Genomic DNA, 11,664 nt, shown 5'->3' with positions numbered 1-11,664 from the left:
AGCAAGTGAGAATTCTCAAGCAACTGAGAATTCTAGAGAAATAGGGAACCAACCGTGGGTCTAGTGGACCTGGTAACAACTAACACATTCATCCAATTCCAGTCCAAGAAGACAAAGACATGTGATGGCAGGTGGAAATCAGGTTGGATCAACCATTATTGTGTACCCTGCCCAAAAAAGCTACGTACCCTGGGAGATTCACATGAACTTGGTGATGGCATCTCTGTCGACCCAGACTAGGAAACCTGGTTCAGATTCTGCTGGTTAACTGGAATCCCTTTGCTTGAAGAGGATTTCCGGCTATATAATGCTGGCATCTTCTTCAGTGGACCTTGCATGTGGGTGGGGTTAGGGAGGACCCCTGCTCAGCTGCTGGGTTTCAGCAGAATCCCCCTTGACAGTCTCCAGCCAGGCTTGCCCCACACCTGTCGTTCTGGCTAAAATTAAACATGAATAACTGGGGAACAAGATAATGTTTCTGATCAGAGGATTATTATGATTTTTACACCAAGAGGTCCCAGTTGGGCAGAACCCTAATCTGGGCCATTGCCCTCCTCCCTTGGGACACTCATGTCATCATCTTTTAAAGTCTGGATTTGAGATCTGAGGATGGGGTGGAGAGGGAAGAGGATCCTCATTTTGCCTCCCTTCATTTTCTCTTGGTATTTTCTAGCTGGGATGTTGAGTGGGGAATGTTAATTTCAACTTTCTGAACGCATATTTTAAGAGCAAGATGCTTCTGAACACTTACTTTTGTTAGGATATCCACCCCTCGCCCCTCCCCTCATCCTTTTGAGTTATGAATGAGCTTGATTGAGTCCCTGGGGTCCCCCCTGTGTTGCCCCTTAGATGGTTCTTGTGCTGGATTTGCTCTACAAATGCTTCCTGGATGTTCCCCAGAATATCATTCCATGGGGCGGCACCACACAGGACCCCACAGGTGGATCCTCTCACAACTGAAGCAGAGCAAAGAGGCTGGGGTCAGGCTGTGTGAGGCTGGGTCACTGTGTCCACCCCACTGCTGTGTGTGGACTCCTGGTTTCTGGTTCTGAATGTGAGGGGCTTGGCTGTCGATACTCTGACCCAGGAATAACTGGGAAAAAAATGAACAGACTGAAAAATCCACAGCTCTTCTCAAATCCAAAAGAGCAGGAAGGACAGAGGACAACCTGCTGGCCCAGAGTTTGGAGAGACAGATGAATCCAGGGGGTCATAGCTTACAGTCACAGTGATTCCTAAGCAGAAATGGCCTCAGGAACCCCGAGCCGTGGGTAGAAAATCCTGGTCTGTAATTGATGAATTTCTGGGGGCTCAGTGCAGACAATACTGAGAGTTAAAAACCCAGTTGCGGGTAATGGGGCACAGTGTCGTGAGATTTACCTCCAGGAGGTTGACCAGATTCCATATCATGGGGGTTGAGGGTGGGGAACCACTGGGCTTCCAGCAAGGAGAAGTGAAAAGGGACCACTGCAGAGCTCTGTCCTCAACAAGGCCTGCCCTGGGGAGAAACTAATCCCCCAGAGCTTAGATCTGCTGGGTGTCATCGGAGCCTCACTGCCCTGGGGAAGGACAGTCACCATCCACAGCCCCTCGAGCTATCCAATCTCACCTAAGAAGGGTAAAGCCCTGGACGCACTTGTGAAGCTCACAGCCCATGGGCCCGGCTTTAAAAGACTGAGCCCTTGTCGCAGGACTGATGTGCCTCCCATCCCACCTCACCTAATGCCTGACTACACAGTTCCTTTTGCTCTGTGTCACTGTGGCTCTCAGAAAAGAGGGGTGGCGTGGGGAGGGAGGTGGGGGGGTTCAGGATGGGGACCACCCATGGCAGATTCATGTCAAACCCATCCCACCTCACCTAATGCCTGACTACACAGCTCCTTTTGCTCTGTGTCACTGTGGCTTTCAGAAGAGAGGGGTGGGGTGGGGAAGGAGGTGGGGGGGTTCAGGATGGGGAACGCATGTACACCCATGGTACACAGTTCCTTTTACTCTGTGTGTCACTGTGGCTCTCAGAAGAGAGGGATGGGGTGGGGAGGGACGTGCGGGGGGTTCAGGATGGGAACACATGTACACCCACGGCGGATTCATGTCAAGGTATGGCAAAACCAATACAATGTTGTAAAGTAAATAAATAAATAAAATGGAGAAAAAATAATAAAGACAAAAAATAAGTAAATAAATAAAAATATTTAAAAGGCATGCCATGATATAAAAATACCACTGTTTAAAGAAACAGAGCAAGCAGCAGAGTCAGACAAGGTAGGAATGTTGGAATGAACAGACTGGGGATTTAAAACAGCTCTGGTTCATACACCAAGGACACTCGTGGGTAAAGTAGCCAGCAGGTAAGAACAGATACTCAATGCAAGCCGAGAGATGGAAATTCTAAGGATGAAACACAAAGCTAGAGATCTGAACACTGAAAGAAGTGAAGAACCCCATGAAGGACTCAGTATCAGACTGGACACAGCTGAGGAAAGATTCCCTGAACCAGAATATACATCCCCAAACTGAAAAGAGAGCCAGAAGGAAAAACCAAAACAAAGCCCAGAATGTCCAAGGATGCTGGACAACTATAAGAGGTGTAACATGTGCATCATGGGAATACCAAAAGGAGAAGAAAAGGAGGGAAAAAGAAGTATTTGAAACAGTGACCGACTGTTTTCCAAATTTAATGTCAGACACCAAGCCACAAATGCAGGAAGTTCAGAGAACACCAAGTGGTATAAATACAAAGACAGACCGACTACACGCCAGCATATTATTTTTAAACAACAGAAAATCAAAGACAGAGAAAACAATCTTGAAAGGAGCCAGAGAAGGAAAAACAGCTTACCCATGGAGGAACAAAAACAAGCATTACATCTAGCGCCTCCTCAGAAACCACACAGCGAAACGAGGGTGGGTGAAATAGTTGAAGCTTCGAGAGAACAAAACCATCAACCTAGAATTCTGTACCCTGTGAAATTCTCCTTCGAAGGGAAGGGTGAATAGTCTTTCTCAGACAAACAAAAAAATGGAAGGAATTTGTTGCCTGTTTTTTAGAGAGAAGGAAAATAGTACAGGTCAGAAAGTTGGCTCAACAGAAAGAAAGGAAGGCAGAGCACATAAGAGGAAATGGGGCTTCCTGGGTAGTGTTAGCAATAAAGAAACCTCCTGCCAATGCAGGCGACCCAGGAGACATGCCTTCAGTCCCTGGGTCGGGAAGATTCCCTGGAGGAGGAAATGGCAGCTCACTCCAGTATGCTTGCCTGGGAAACCCCGAGGACAGAGGAGCCTGGTGTGCTGCAGTCCCTGAGGTTGCAAAAGAGTCAGACAAGACTTAGCAACTGAACTACGACAACAGGACTAAGGTCTTCCAGACAGCCGTGTCTACAGTGCCCTCGAAACCAGCCCTCCCGATGCAAAGCTGCTCCCCACGCCAGCCGAACCCCCACACCCCCACTGGAGCTATCACCCTAAAATAATTGGAGCATTTGAGTCAAATGTTTCATTTTCCACTCAAAGTTCCCTGCCCTTCATGCCCTGAATCAAGTGTTAAGGGGTTTTTTTTGTTTTTTTTTTTCATTATCACTTGGACTTTTTTTCTTCTAAAGACCTAACTCAAAGACACAACTTAACACGAAGCCTTCTGAACCTGCCTGAAATTGGTCTCTCCTCCCTCTACAGTGTCTTTTCAGGGGGAAAAAAAAAGATTCAATAATAGTATACAGTCTAGTTACTGGGTTGTTTTGACATTGTCTCTGCAAAGCTTTATTTATTCATGGGCATTGCTCGACACTTTTTATAGCACGCAGATAATTACTCACAGAAACAGCTAACAATGTGTGAAAATAAACTCTGAATAGAATCAACCGCTCTAAGCCCACTTCCAGGATACCCATTTTGAAATCCAGGGTAAAAGTGAAAATTATCTAGTGGTTGGAATTAAAACCAGCTGGACAGGTTTGCAGGGGCTAATTTTCATATCTCCTATACATTTGTCCAGTGACATCAGATCAGTCTTACTAAGTACTTTTACATCACGGAAATCAACACATTTTGCAAATCAGGACTCTTTCTGGCTCTCTGTTACCCACCTTCCAGAGTCAAACATTTACCAGCACTCTGCTGGAAACATTTCTTTTTTAAAAAATACATCCTGCATCTGTGGTTTGTAATCAAATCTTCCCTGTTATCCTCATTAAAAAATTCTTGTTCCTATCATCAGATTTGATAAAAAGCATGTATTTGCATAGCAATGCCCTCTATGGTGGTATTGACTTTTCTTTGAGGGTTCTTACCACAAAATTAGGGGTTTGCAGGTGGCTCCGATGGTGAAGAATCGGCCTGCAATGTGGGAGACCTGGGTTTGATCCCTGGGTCAAGAAGATTCCCTGGAGGAGCGCATGGCAACCCACTGTAGGATTCTTGCCTGGAGAATCCCATGGACAGAGGAGCCTGGCAGGCTACAGTCCATGGGGTTGCATAGAGTTGGACACGACAGAGTGACTAACACTTTCACTTATTTCTACAGTTAAGCTTGTCTAGTTAGGTTCTATGATTGAGAAAATAATTCTCAATTTTAAAATCAATGCTTTATATACTTAATATGCAAAATATTGCATAAAATACAAATAATATACACCAAATTTAAATTATGCATAAGAATGATTGGATGGTTTAAATAAGTTATGAAACCTAGTACAGCTCTCCTATCATGTCTAACTTGTTTCTTAGTCACTTAAAACAAGGTATGCTGCTACATTCTACCCAGGTGGTGCTAGTGGTAAAGAGCCTGCCAGCTAAGGCAGCCGACATTAGAGATGAGGGTTCCATCCCTGGGTTGGGAAGATTCCCTGGAGGAGGAAATGGCAACCCTCTCCAGTATCTTTGCCTGGAGAGCCTCAGGGACAAATGAACCTCACGGCTTACAGTTCATAGGGTTGCAAAAAGTCAGACGCGACTGAAGCAACTTAGCATTCGCTTAGCACTCTAGAGACCAACAGTCAGAAAAGCAGTGCCCCAGGCCAACATCAAGGCGTCAGCCAGGCCCACGCCCCCTCCAGAGGCCTGGTGACATCCTGCCCCTGCTCTTCCAGCCTCTGCTGGCTGCTGGCATCCCTTGGCTGTGGCTACATCACTCCTTTTCTGCATCTTCACATCACCTCTTCTGTGTGCGTGTGTGTGCATGTGTGTGTGTGTGCGTGCGTGTGTGTCTTCTCTTCTGCCTGTGTCAAATTTCCTTGTCAGTCTCTTTCATAAGAACACGTGTAATTACATTGGCTCTACCTGCATAATCTCAAGATACTCCTCATCTCAAGATATTTAATCACGTCTTTCACCATTCAAGTTCCCTGGTGGCTCAGACGGTAAAGCATCTGACCCGGTAAAGTGTCCTGGGTCAATGCAGGAGACCCAGCTTCAATCCCTGGATTGGGAAGATCCCCTGGAGAAGGAAATGGCAACTCACTCCAGCATTCTTGCCTGGAAAATCCCATGGACAGGGGAGCCTGGTGGGCTGCAGTCCATGGGGTGCACAGAGTCAGACACGACTGAGCAACTTCACTTTACCATTTAAGGTAGTATTCGCAGGTTCCAGATATTGAAACTCAAAATCAGCCCCACTACTTGGCCTATTACTTTGGGGAAAAAAGCTAAATACAATATTAAAAAATATTTTCCAAGGGAACCTAGGTGTTTTGACCATTTTTCAGGGGCAGGAGCAAAGTTACCCTTATCTTGAGGCATTCACTGAACACTCAGGAGTGGCTGAAATAATGATACAAAATATAATCTTATTAGCATGTATGGATTATGGTCGTTATTTTTGAACTTCAGTTTATGCATTTGTCACAGATGCCTTGCCTTTTCGTTCTTGCATATAGTATAATACCCTGTTGGTTTAAAGTTAGGTTATTTACTCATGAAGAAATATTTTTCAATAACCATCTGTGCTGGGAACATTTTTAGTTCTTACCTGAAGATTTCATGACAGGTGTCACCAGTTATGTATTTCTTCATAAGTTCCAATGTACATAAACCAAATTGACTTGCCAGACTTCTTTATAATCTTAACTTGAATTAGCACGTTCCTACGGAAAATATTTTAACTGCCAAGTATGTCCTCTGTGTCTTATCATCTTCTCGAAAGATAAAGAACCATAAATTATTGTCAGGAACTACAAAACTTTAAGGAAACAGAGAGAAGTGATCAGTTCAGAGTGATACAGACCCTCAGCCAGCACAGCAACTTAAGGCATGAACTTATTGATTCCTATTATCTTACTCCTGCCAATGTTTTGTGGTGTTTCATGATGCTCTCAATTAGTCCATGGAATTTAACCACAGAGAAATCACCCATGTGATACAGGCAGTTTAGTAGGATAAGGAGAAGTGAGTTTTGGGGTTAGGATACGATCAGTCTCTTGATTCGGGCATATGGGTAGGAGTGGACAAGTATTCACCATGCTGGTTTCATTTATCCCAAGTGACTAGACGTCATAAACCTCCTGATATATGATAATGGGTCTTAGAATAAAAAAATATAATAATGCCTACATTATGCGGCTAGAGACTATGTGGGCCTACGTGTGCAGGACTTTTTAAAGATGACAGTTATCTTTGAGGGAGTAAGAGAAGACTTTAGAAAAAAGGTTCTTAGCCTTTAAAGGGTAAAGAAAGGGGTGAAGAGAAAAGGCATCACACACAGACACACACACACACACACACACACTACATGAGAACGTGAGGAGGAGGAGGAAGAGGATAAAGTTATGGTTCATGAGACTAGCATGATATATGTATATTATCATAGGAAGCAGACTTGGCTGTATCAGGGAAACACAGGCTAACATTTGAAAATAATGTTGCATAGTTATAAGAAGATGCAGGTACTGCAGATTCGGAAAATCAGGCAAAAATGGTTACATGGGATGTGACAAGCGATAGGGAACCATGGAAGGTCTTTGAGCAGAGAGTGACATAATGGAAATAGTTGATCATTTGCATATATAGTGAAAGAGTTTAAAGAATACATGCTCAAATGTAATTGGGAACTGGGAAAAAATATTTCTTCTGAAAGAGACAATTTAATGGAAAATTGTGACAGTATCCAAGTAAATAACATAACAAGAAAAAGACTTTGCAGAATATTGATTTAATGCATCACTTAAGCAAGAGAATATCTCAGACCTGCATTATCTATGCTCTATTTCCTTGTACCTTGGACAGCTTATCTATTTACTTCCCTCCAAAGAACAGGCACATTTTTCTACATGAATTGTTTGCTTATGATGTATAGTATTTAACAGTGGATAAACTGCATCTCAGAGAGAATTCAGCACTTTTGGAAGTTACATATTCTTTAATATGCCGTGGGTTAGAATATCATGAATAAAAATGACTAAAATTAAATTCAGACCAGCAGAGGATTACAGTCATCCTCATCATCTGGTGAAAACATATCACTGCCAAAGAAATCACTTTCAAAATGCACAAAAGTTTGTAAATTGCAATTTGACCCCATTGTACAAATTTCAATAGTCATCTGAAACATAGAAAGAACCCATTTAAAATAATTATGTTGATTCTCAATTGTGCATTCAAATGACATTTTCAGTTCCCAGATTGGGGATACGACAAGAACATATGCTGTAAAACCAGGATGAAAAGTTGAAGTGACTTGTCAAATCTATTGTTAATTTTAAGATGCAGGTAAGGAAAATCTACCTCTTTAAGATGGCTAATCTGAAAAAAAAAATGATATGGTGATGTCTATAGAGTTACCATATTAAAGATAAAATTAACCTTTATTCCAACGAAAGCTCCATGGAATTCTTTTAGGGTAGGAAAATAAATGTCACTCCCCATTAAAATGAAGCAAAGGCCTTATTTGGTCAAGGCAGCATGCATAATTTAATTAGATGCCCTAATATTCTGGAAAATGGCAGAAAAGGGCGGTTCAAATATATTTTGCAGTTCTGAATTTTAGAAGTATTACAGCGGGAAGACGTGTCTCCTTACAAAATGATTTATCATAGCTTAACTTCTGCTCGTGACTACAGAGGGGTCTTAACACTTTTCTTCTCCCTAAAACTGCAGAGCACGGGAGGACCAGGAGTGCATGGACGTCCAAGTTGAGAGGTAGAGGTCTGGATGAATTCCATAGCCAGGCTCTGAAGAGAACAAGGTTTGCAGCAATCTGGAATGAGTCAGGGCTGCAGGGGATGTGACTTTGGGGAAAAAGGGAAGAAGGAGAAAGAAAAGCCCTCGTCATTGGAATTCTTGGGGAGGGGATGACACGTTTGAGCTCACTTTTGTTTTTGTGAATATAAGCAAATAAGAAAAGTGATATCTTATTATTTGTAAAACCCTGAACATTTTGGCAAACCTTTAATTTAGGGATGAAACTCAGAATCAGATGAATCTGTGCTATCTGAACTTCCCTCCCTCCTGTAGGAGTTGATTTCCCTGTATTTCTGAGAGAGAATTGGTGAATGTGAAAAGATGTAGACGAACGATGGGTCATTGATAAGAAGCTCCCCAAAGAACGGAATGATGTTACCATTTACAGGCACCAGAAAACATCAAAAATCAAAAGGAACTCGTCCTAAGACAGCTGGGAGAGCAATGTTCCCTGGGGTTTGAGAACATTGATATTAGTGTTACTGCACTTGGACTCCTTGGTGTCACAACTGTCTTCTCTGCTTCTCATTTTTAGGTTAGGTATGTAGCTTATTATATCATTCAATGTATTAAAAGAAGCCTAAGTCTTCCCTGGTGGTCCCGTGATTAAGAACCCACGCTTCCATGGCAGCGAGAGCAGGTTCGATCCCTGGTTGGGGAACTGGAAGATTCCTGTACGCCGCTCAGTGAGGCCAAGACAGGTGAATTAAAAGAAAGAAGCCTAAGGATGCATTTCAGTGATTTTATACCTTGTTATCTTTTTCCTGTGAGATAAGGAAAGGCATTATTCTCCCTTTTATTTTCCCAATGGTTGCGAGTGCTGGGAAAGAGTACATTCGCAATGAACACCTGGTAGCTGACTGGCTCAGTCTTACTGAGCATATTACAAACAAAGGATAGAGGGAGGCCTTGCACAGTGTCTGAGGAGGACCGCACCTCAGTTGCTCCAGGAAAAGGGCTGTGTCTTTTTCTATTAAAATGCAGATTGTTAAATAAGTCCCACGGGTTTCCCTAGTTGCTCAGCAGTAAAGAATCTGCCTGCAATGTAAGAGACACAGGAGACGAGATGTGGGTTTGATTCCTGGGTTGAAGATTCCCTGAGAAAGGCGTGTCAACCCACTCCAGTATTTTTGCCTGGAAAATTCCATGGACAGAGGAGCCTGGCAGGCTACAGTCCATGGGCTCGCAAAGAGTTGGACACTACTGAGCGTCTGAGCATGTACACAAATAAGTTAGCGGGACATGAGGCTTGTTTACACTGATTTGATGGTTATGATATGAAGTTGCACAGGCTCTGTCTAGAATGGGAGTTTTTTCCTGTGGCCAGGCCACATCAGATCTCAGTCCAGGAACGGGGGTCTTGAGGACTGAAGGGAAAAGATCAAGAAGCCCAGTGGTCAGACTGCCGCTGAGTGTTCAGACAGAAGCAGACTATGGCTTTGTAGAAAATTCTAGAAATCTGCCATCCACACTGCAGGCTCTGTATCACTCTATTCCTGCTCACGATTGACCTTGTTGCCTAGGATATATTCTTGCTGCAAAGGGACTTTCCTTCTTAGTCTATAAACTGAAGCAGAAATCGTAGTCACAACTTCAAATTCCTAAGGACTGTGACTCACTGGGCTTAGATCAGCTCTCACACCTGGACCCCCATGTCATAAACTGGATACTAAGAAGACGACTGCTCCAGACACAACTGTGTGAGTGGAGCTTCCTAGAGATCTGGGAAGACCATCCACCCAGCAACTGCCATATTCCCACCTCCAGCTGCAGGCAGGAGGTCTGCCCTGAATGAAGACCTGCCTTCCTGTGTGATTTCCATATCTTCTTGACCTTCTGGGTGCCCTTGGCTGAGGGAGTGGACTGGTATTGGATCTAGTAGTTGTCAACCTAAGGACCGCTTCTACAATCACCTTAGTACTCAAGTTTAAGGTCCAAGTTTTCTCTTTTCCTCTCTTATTCTCCTATCCAGACCCACAGCTCAGGTTCCCACACGTTTCACTGCCGGCTGTAGCCACTGTAGAGTCATTTCTGTCCCCACTGACTAAGAAGCATAGTTTTGTCATTTGGTTTTTCATTCCCTGAGCCCATCTCTAATGCAAAAGCTCAAACTGGAAGTTTCCAACATAACAATTGCCCATTAAAGCCGCCAACTAATGTTAAGATTCCCCTCACACTCCACCCCCGTACACATGAAAAAAAATGATCCATTCATGGAAGGTGGTAGAATGATTCTTTTAAATGAATGAACCATTTTTTAAATGTTCCTTTCAAAAAATGTACTGTTCTTATTATATATATATATACATGAAAGTGAAAGTGAAGTCACTCAGTCATGTCCGACTCTTTGCGACCCCATGGACTGTAGCCCACCAGGCTCCAGGCTCCTTAGTCCATGGAAATTTCCAGGCAAGAGTACTGGAGTGGGTGCCATTTCCTTCTCCTATATATATATATATATATATATATATATATAGCTTCCCTGGTGGCACAGAGGTTAAAGCATCTGCATTTATAAAATCTGTGTATGTGCTAAGTCACTTCCGTCGTGTCTGACTCTTTGCAACACCATGTACCGTAGCCCGCCAGGCTCCTCTGTCCATGGAATTTCCCAGGCAAGAATACTGGAGTGGGTTGTCCTTTCCTTCTCCAGGGGATCTTCCCCACCCAGGGATGAAATCCATCTAAGTCTCCTGTGCCAGCAGGCAGGAGTTTCTTTAGCGTGACCTAAGAAACCCTCATTATATATCACTCTAAGACAAGTTCCTAAGAAGGATTTTTTCCCCTTGTTTTTCAAGTCTTTTATAACAATTTTCGAAAGAGCGCATCCAACAACCCACTTTCCTAACTGATATTTTCACTGCTCACTCTAAAACTTAGAAATGTGGAGTCTCACTGGTGGAACTTTCTACATAAATTATTAATCCAAAATTTAGTTTAAATTTTCATAAGTTATTAAAGGAGATTGCATGTGAATAGCCAATTTTCAGATTTGGTAGGTTCTAATTTGAGACAGTGGTAATATGCAGCCTTTGGGTATTAACTTTCCGTAAGTAAAGCATGAAATAATTTCTTTCATCCAAGACAAAATGTGGAAGGCAGATGCTTTTCAAAGGGTTTAATTAATTATCTCAATTTTAGGCCACCCAAGAGTTGAGAGTAGAGTTGGAATCGAATATATAGATACAGCTCAAATGTAATGTGATGTCTGGAAGGCCTAACAATTTTCATAATTGAAGACCTTACTGGGTAATTTGGTGTCTGTAAAAGCCATGCACTTACCTAGGTTAAGAGGCTGAAGTTGTAGAGTGAACTCGGGTTCCTTGAGCCTTTTCTATTTTATTTTCCAGGTTCAATAAGGTAATCTCTTAAAGTTAATTGCCTGTAAAACACTTGCTTTCATTCAGTAAAATGTCAAGCCTGTCATCATGACCTGAGAGATATTTTTGAAGATAAATAAGAATATAAGAGAAAAAAAAAAAAAGTCTGTAAAAG

The sequence above is a fragment of the Bos javanicus genome, chromosome 16 (assembly GCF_032452875.1).
Source record: "Bos javanicus breed banteng chromosome 16, ARS-OSU_banteng_1.0, whole genome shotgun sequence".
NCBI lineage: Eukaryota > Metazoa > Chordata > Mammalia > Artiodactyla > Bovidae > Bos > Bos javanicus.
The sequence above is the reverse complement of the archived record's forward strand: the minus strand, read 5'-3'. Positions refer to the sequence as shown.